Source organism: Uloborus diversus, chromosome 2 (assembly GCF_026930045.1).
Source record: "Uloborus diversus isolate 005 chromosome 2, Udiv.v.3.1, whole genome shotgun sequence".
Taxonomy (NCBI): Eukaryota; Metazoa; Arthropoda; class Arachnida; order Araneae; family Uloboridae; genus Uloborus; species Uloborus diversus.
This window is the reverse complement of record NC_072732.1, coordinates 65,941,108-65,949,861: the sequence shown is the minus strand read 5'-3', so window position 1 is coordinate 65,949,861 and position 8,754 is coordinate 65,941,108. Positions and strand designations below refer to the sequence as shown.

Genomic DNA, 8,754 nt, shown 5'->3' with positions numbered 1-8,754 from the left:
ATCAATGGCAACGTAATGGAAAACAGGGGTTCCCTGTAGCGCCATGAGTTTCAGCAATTGTCACGGCCTGTAAGAGTAAGCGAAATTTAGTGGGGTCATGCTCTGTGCTAATCCACAATCAAGAAGAAAAACACGCTACTTCATTATAGTAGACATAGGAAGAAAGCGGTATTTATCCGAAAGATGGCGGACGTGTCGCTACTTAAGTTACCATCTAGAACTTAGGTAAAATCAAGTCCTAGCAGGTCCTTTTGTGTGTGTATGATGAGCTGTAAGTATCAGGGCTTCGGAGACGCAGTCGCAGAATTGGAGTTTGGGGTCAAGTAGAAGTCAGAACCGAAGGCTTTAAAATTCCAAGGTCATTTTCACTTCGATTCCGTAGCTTTTTCAAGGCTGCAATGTCGGAGTCAGACTGATTTTAGGGTGAAAAGGTTGAAGTTGGAGACATAAAAATTGATGGATTCGGAGTCAGCATCGGACTCCTTCGCTTCAACTCTTCAAGCATGATAATTACTTGTATTTATTTAAAACTGTGACAGCAGGCTCTTATAAATACAGGTTGACTTTAAATTCAACAGAACATCAAGTTGAATTTCCTCCTCTGCCAAAACATACCTACGCCACTTTAACCCACGCACTGAAACAGAGCTCCAATAAATGAAAAACCATCTAAAACACCAGTAAATACATTGACAAAGAGCTCCCATAAACATTCACTGACATACATTTCTCATACATTCAGTTTAATTTACATTTGTTACCTGTTTAGGCTGATCTAGAGAGCTCCTGTAAACACAAACTGATCTAAAGTTCTTATTAAAAGACTAACCTAATTTGCTGACATTCTAATTTGTCTATCACATTTTCAGCAGAAAAAAAATCAATAAGGATTGCAAATTAGTACCATTATCGCTTTTTATAACTTTAATGTATAGTTTTATTTAGTTAATAACTAGCTGGGTTGCCCGGCTTTGTCTGGTCTACTTTGAAAATAAAAATTGGGTCGAGTGACGTATATTCGATATTCAATCTTAAATAAAAGAAAAAAAAACATCATCAAAATGTTCCCTCCAAACAATGACGACAGATACTAAAATACATTTAAGAAATTAAAATAAATGAGAAAGTTGTACAGTGAAACCTCCGAATAGCGGACAGTCAAGGGACTAGAAGTTTTGTCCGTTATTGGGAGGTGTCCGCTATTAGGAAGAACTGCTCAATTTACCTTTTTCAAAATGGGCCGTTGTTCCCTTTGTAGAACACAATCGAAACAATGGCGAAAGGTTTACTACATTTTACGTCAAGTGTAATTAATCTGTTTTTTCTTAATAAAGGTATACTGACAGCACACACTTGTCTTAAAAAGCATTTAATCAATTAAAGTAATCAGTTAAAACTGTTTGACATCTCTTTTTTGCATTACCAGCGGCGGCGATTCGGCGGAGCACCCCCCCCCCCCCCACACAAACTTTTTATGGTTAAATTATTTATTTTATCTCGGGTATCACTATTTATTGCATGATTGACAGTTGGCAATGCGACCTTGAATATGGGCAAATCTTTTTCATGCCTAAAAATTAAACAACCCAACGGAACCACGGCGCCATAAAGCCGACTACTACCAGCGCCGGTCTGCTCAATTGCATCTCCCGAGAGCCCCAGTTAGAAAAAGCTACCAGTTTCCTCTTTTTTATCTTAACTTTTGAATAGTTATTGTGTACAAAATTCATTAAAATCTTAAGAAAAACGTGCGTAAATTGTTAGACTAACATCAGTTTTCACTTATCTGCTTCGATACTCTCAAAACTAGCCGTTACAAAATTATGACTTTTTTTCCTTTTTCATTTTTTGCTGCCCGCAAAAAGTACCATGCCTTTTAGTTCTTTTTATTTTCTGCCCCCAACTTTTAAGACCCAATCGCTGCCTCTGCCCATTAGCGCTCTTTTAATTCCAAGAAACAGTAATAAGGAAATGACGGGGGTGGGGGTGGATATCAGTCGTGGAAGATGAAAAGCTTTGTAAGTAAGGCAAGCAGTTACTAAGATATTCTGTGAAAAGAAAAAAAGCCGGAAGTGCTACGATCGCAAGGGAAATTTTTTGTGAAATAACTGTCCGTTATTCGGAGTGTCCGTTATTCAGAGTGAATTACATGGAATGGCCTATATTGAGGGACTGGGACTTGCAAAAATGTCCGTTAATTAGAGGTGTCCGCTATTCGGGAGTGTCCGTTAAGGGAGGTTTCACTGTATTTAAAAAGCGTAACCATGGAAACACAAAATAAAATAAGTTTAAGAATCGAAAATGAGAGAGATGGAAATAAACAATGGATTCAAAAAGCGTTACCGTGGAAACGCAAAATAAAATGGTTAAGAACTTTAATAGAGAACAGATTTTTGAGCTTCATTTAATTCGCTTGTAATTTTTTTTCTAATGGAGATAAAGGGTTAAACTTGCGACCATAGGCAAGTTAGATCTGGAGTAAAAAAAGCAGCTCTTTCCAATTGTGCCAAAAAGAAAACTGTGGGACAATTCCTTCACTTTTTATTGATAAACTTAATAAAGAAAGTAGTGCCTAAATTTCACTAAGCCTAAAGAAATTCGAGCTAAAAACATAAATAACTCCCGCCGTAATCAAGTTAGAGCGTTTAAACAAATTGCGTAGAACGCGGAAAATTCTACGCTTTCCAAAGATATATAATATTAATGTGTGTGCAAGTAATTTTTAACCCCCATATTTATAAATTTATGTGAAAATTGGGCATAAATTGAAATAAAAAAAGAACTATTCATCGATTTTTTTCGAACTGGTCTACCAACCTTTTCAGTACTTAATGGAAAGGAACAAACTGAAAATTTCAGCGAAATCGGCCGGGTAGTTCTCGTGTTTTGCAAGTTCAAACATACAGATGCTTTTGGAGACTTCGTTTTATACTATGTAGTGATTAGCACTAATATCAGACTTGAAGAATCATTATGATAAATAGCCATTACTTGCGATCGTTTGCAACAATCAAAGCCAGTTAAAAAATGATTGAAAAGTTAGTTTGGATTTTTAGAGCATCATAGGCTAACTTGTTATACTGTACTTATAGAATCAACGTAACTCATAGCAATATCCATAAACACACTGCCATACACAGAAACTAAAACAAAGTGAGATTCACTGTTTCTTTCAATGTAAAATTTGAGCACGGAATGATTACTTTAATATCAGAATTTGGCCTTGGCATCATAACATTAAACGTTACTGCACCAACGAAAGATAGCTTCCTGGATTATTAAAATTTGTGATGAGATCATACTTTCCAAAACGAAATTCAAAGTTCAATACATAGTACGTCAGATAACACTTAACATACACTTGAGACCACATTGCACAGAATGTATTTGAGAGGAAATTGAATTACCGAGTTTATTGTTGTAAAGTCTAAAACTTTTTTAAACTTAAATTTTTTATTTGAAACTTGATTTGGTTTGTACTTGGAAAAACACAAAATCAGCAGATAATTTCTCAAACAACAATTTTGGTTTGCTCCAAATAAAGATTATTTTTGTCAAACTTGATTTATGACACAAAACTGGCAAATGCCAAATCAGCTGATACATGAGTGTAGACTCTGCTTCGAACACTTTATGTTAACGATGATATTACTGCTGTTCCATGCAGATTTAGATCATGCAGGTGGGTGTGAGTTCCTCAGAAGGGGATGAAGAGAGAAAAGTTGGAATATTCTAAGCAAGGTCAACTCGATGAAGTGTCGCCCGGAGGGACAATGGGTACAATGTCCTCCGTGACGGACCAGCCTCTAAAGATCATAAATCACGGTACCGGAACATTAAGCGTGCTCTACCTGGGTTAACGTCTTCCTTGCCCGCGGTAGGGTGAAGAGCGATGAGACATTCCACATATCCCAACTTCAAATGCACAATGGGGAGTCATCTGGGCTAATTGGGGATGAGCGCCTGTGCGTGTGAGATTATGATATCACGCTGAAGGAAAACGAAGATGGCAAGTTTCGGAATTCTCTTAATGATGGCGGCAAGGTGGATCTAAGGAATGATTAGAAAATTAAATTGTTATTCAGGTAGGAAGCAATGACTCCGTGTAATCCAAGAACTTAATTCTTACCCGATTTTAGTTAATTTATGTGTTGTCACCTTCCTAACTGTAGTCACCATAATCGAGATGAAGGACTTCGAATAGACTTAGACAATATTGTCAGCATTGTCTTCTTCAGAACAACCATGTTTTTCCTCTTTAGGAAAAAAAAGAGCTATTTTATTATGGGTTTGAGTTATTCAATACATAAGAAAAGTCCATGAAGGGATCATCTGTTCAATTAATATTCTGATACCTAGGCATATTCAACTGATGCAATTATTATTTTTAACCGCGAAAATTCCTATATCGAAATCGAAACAGATTTTAAACCTTAAATAAATGCAGTTAAGAGATGGTATGGTTAGGCAAAGGTTCAATTTCACCCAAAGATATTAAAGTATAAATAACTTTATATCTTTATTTCTTAAGTCATATGTAAATTCTTTAGACGTCTTTACAAATAATAATAATAATAATAATAATAATAATAATAAAGAGAGAGTCTATGCAAATTGACTGTGCCATGGGTAAAGAATGAGAAAAAGATTACAAAGAAAATGTCGCGTAAGTAATTTTACACGTTAAAATGCCCTCAGGGACAAAATTATCCATTGAAAATATGTGTGAAATTTATAGCATGAATTGAGAATGTATAAAATAGGGTCGCAGGTAGTGTTTCCAAACATTTTGGTTTAAAACCATATTGCCAACTCTTGTGTGCTAGTAGCTAGTATATACAGATGTATAGATTATCTTAAACAAACACTCCTCCCTCCAAAGAGAAAATTCTAGCTGCGATAGTGGCGTAAAGCATGTGAAAATTCTTCTCTCTCTCTCTCTCTTTTTTCTTCAAAATGCTCATAAATTCTGTCTGAACTCTTTTAGTTATTTTTTAGAAATGATATACTCTACAAATTCTAAGGCCGCAAAAGGTATCATGCAATTGTAAAAATAAAAGCAATAAAAATACAGAATTAAAAAAAAAAAATTAAATAAATGGTTACTCTATTCCTTTCAGTTCCCCTCTCCACCGTAACGTTTGAGGGAGTACTGTATTTCAAACTTTGTTTTGGTAATCAGTATTCACTGTTTATGCATGCAATAACAACAAACATTTTATCATTTTTCTTTTAAAATCAGAACCATTTTCATTCAATAAAAATTTTAGCATTATTAAATAGGTTTTGATATTTTCTCATTTTATGAACGCTTTGAAGCAATGTTGGATTTTTTAATTTAATTTTCCTTTATTTTATTGCTCTGCGCATCTATCATACGTATACAATATACGCACACATCTCATGTGTCAACACTTTTACCCGCACCCTACCTTTAGTATCTCGCTTTGAGAGTGTCTTAAAATTTTCATAAAGATAAATGCATTAAATGGCAACTAATCGAAGAAAAAAGTCGATAGTAAACTAAGAGTATTTATAGGCTACGGTCTACTAGCTAAATAATTGAATTTTCTTATCTAATTAACAAGATAATATAATTTTATGACCAATAGCTAGAAAATTGGTTTTTAGAGTTTGAATAAAAATTTGAAATTCTATTTTATGGAAAAACTAGAAAAACGGAAAAAAATAAACCATCATTAACAAAAAAAGAAAAAAAACTCATTCTGAAAAGTTAAAATTGTGTTTAAAAGCTAATAACTAATTTCAAAATGTCGATATTGAAATTTAAAAAACAAATATTCATGGAGAAATTATGGTATTAAAAATCATTATCATTTTCAGCAATCGGCATTAGGGCTAGATTACTTAATAGGCCGTAGCCTAGTGTCCCCACTGTTTAGAGGCCCCCAAATGACAAAAATTGTTTAAGTCAATGGCTAAAATTAGACTGTGCGGCAAAAAAGTCCTTCTAAATGCTTTTGACATAATTCTTGCTGATTATTATGTAAAATCACCCCCTGAATCCAAATACGACCACCGTTGTTCCCCTACACGTTCCACCTTTTAAAAATCCCCCCCCCCCACTTTTTTTTCAGTTTTTGACAGTTTTATGAACATATTCGAAAAGAAGGGAGGGTTATATTTTCCCTTCACACTCTTCCAAGGTACTAGAGAGGTGCTAAGTTCAAAAGCGGGAACATTTGAAGCAATTTGGGAGACTCATGGGGGAATTACCCCCTTAAATATTTAAAAAAATCACCAAAATCGATCTTATTTTGTAGGGGTTTGTTTTACAATTATTTTACTTATTTCTCGACATAAAACAAGGGTATAGACTTCAATCTTGGGAGCCCCATGTCTGAAAAAAATTTCACGGTTGAAAAAAATAGAAAAAATTTTGGAAGCATTGCATTTTGCATAGTGTGAGTCGTATCGCGCATTTTCAGTAAAGAAACTTCCCGTGTTATTCAACTTACATTAAAAAATATAATTAGGGTTAAAAATGAACTTAGATATGCTTATAAAGTAGCATTAATACATACATTTATAACAGGAGCAGTGCATGGCCAGAAATATAAATATTCATTAACGTTATATTGTAAGCATACTTGACAATTTCAATCTTAATTATAACTGTGAATTTATAGTTAAATAATAAGGGAAGGTGCTTTACTGAAGATCTGCGATGCGACTCTGACTATGCTAAATGCGGTGCTTCCAATATATATTCTTTTTCCAGCTTTATTTATTTATTTATTTTTATTTTATTTTATTATTTATTTATTTATTTATTTTTATTTTATTTTATTATTTATTTATTTATTTATTTATTTATATTTTTTTGACACTGGGCTCATAGGAGTTAGTCCTATACGCTGGATTTATGCCGAAAAATTAGTGAACAAATTATAAAACAAACCCCTAGGACAAAAAATCGGTTTTTGGTGAGTTTTAAAATATTTAAGTGGAAATAGGCCTTTGAGACTCCCAAATTGCTCCAAATGTTCATGTTTTTGAACTTTGCACCCCTTTAGCTCTCCATTAGAGTGTTACTGGCGAATATAACGCTCCCTTCCCTTCAGATAAAAATGATGGCTATGAAACTGTCGGGAAAAAAAATGGGAGGCGCCATTTCTAAAACTTATCATGTATAGGGGGAGTTGGGTCATATTTGGATTCAGGAGGTAATTTTACATAAGAATCAGCAAGAATTATGTCAGAAGCATTCTTAAGGTAGTTTTTCGCCGCACAGTGTTATTTTATCCAATACCTAAAAGTGTAAAGTTTGAATACAGGGAGCCCCCAAAAAATTATTTGTCCTTGGGCCTGTAATATCTTAGTCGGGCCCTGATCGGCATCGGTTGTTTATCTTTTGCCGAATAGTCAATAATCGGTTAATTTGCATCCCAACTGGTATTATAATGATCAAAGGAAGTTTAATGAGCAGGAACCTTTAAAAAAATTAATAAAATGCGCTTTTGTATTTTACTACGTTGAATTTAACTATTTATGTTTTAAACAAACTTTTTTGTGTTGAAAATTTCTTCTATGCGAAACTAAAACAAAGTAACACAACTCCATTTCATAGTAAGTTAACTTTCATGAAGATTCCATGTGCAAATGCAGCTATAACTCTCTTTTGTTTACTTTTAAACAAGGCTGCGGAGTCGAAGTCGAAGAGTTGGAGTCGGACTGATTTTGGGGTAGAGGAGTCAGAGAAGAGAGTCGAAAGTTACTCATTTTCCAACAAACTCCGCAATTCTGCTATAGTGCTTGTGGAGTCGCAGTCGGACTGATTTTGGGCTAAATGAATCGGAGTCGGTCATTTTTCCTCCAAGTCCACAGCCCTGCTTTTAAAGTTCTTTTTCATTCATTGTGCTACACACATCAATCAAATAAAACTCACTGTTGAATACAATTACCTATAAAAATAGTTAATGAAATATATGTATTTTTTGACTTCCTGAACTAAACTTTCCTAACTTTTGCTCTTTTTCTTTCTTTCCAGGTTTTTAAAAACGCTGCTTGTAATTGTTATGATCTTCTCGGAAAAAGCATCCTCGACAACTGGTAAAACATTCCCTCCATATCTTTTCCTCTGAGCTTAGCAAAACGTGCGTCAATTATGTTCACCTAATGAATATCACTGAAGCAAAATATAAACTGAAACTTTGTTAAAAGAACCAAGTGTGTACGCATTGTTTTATTAAAAAGCTAACAATAAATTTTGAGAAAACAAATTATGTTACATTATTATTTTTTCTTTTTGACAGCTGTTAGACTGAAGAGAAAATTATAATATTACACTTTATTTTCACAACACTAATTATTACACAAGGGGCTGTCCATGAATGTTGACACATTTTTTTCAGCATTTTTGGCCCCCCTCCTCCCTCTGTCACAAAGTGTCACACTTCACCTCACTCATTCCCCCCCCCCTTGTCACATATCACACCATTTTTCATTAACTTTTTATGTGAACAAGTGCGTGATGTCACACATCTCGTTAACCCCTTCCTCCCTCTGGTCACTAACTGTCATAATTTAACGAACTCCCCTCCCCCCCCCCCAAAATCGTGACATCATTTGTAAACAGCCCTCAACAGAATTTTTTTAAACTTTTTCTGGCTAAAATTTAGTTAACTAGAAAAAAAGTAACTTTCGAAGAGGAAAAAAGTCGATAATTTTAGTAAATGATGTATATAATATATATATATATGCGCATTGAATCAACACTTATATTTAACCTTA

The 8,754-nt window shown here is 34.3% G+C and overlaps 1 long non-coding RNA gene across 1 annotated transcript in view; it reads left to right on the top strand.

Moving 5' to 3' along the window:
• Positions 1-8,211, top strand: part of LOC129235209 (uncharacterized) — a 564,511-nt gene extending 556,300 nt beyond the window's left edge. Inside the window, exon 3 of the long non-coding RNA XR_008581574.1 lies at positions 8,012-8,211. This is a non-coding gene — a long non-coding RNA (uncharacterized LOC129235209). The remainder of the gene's footprint in view (positions 1-8,011) is intronic.
• The last annotated feature ends 543 nt before the right edge of the window (positions 8,212-8,754 follow it).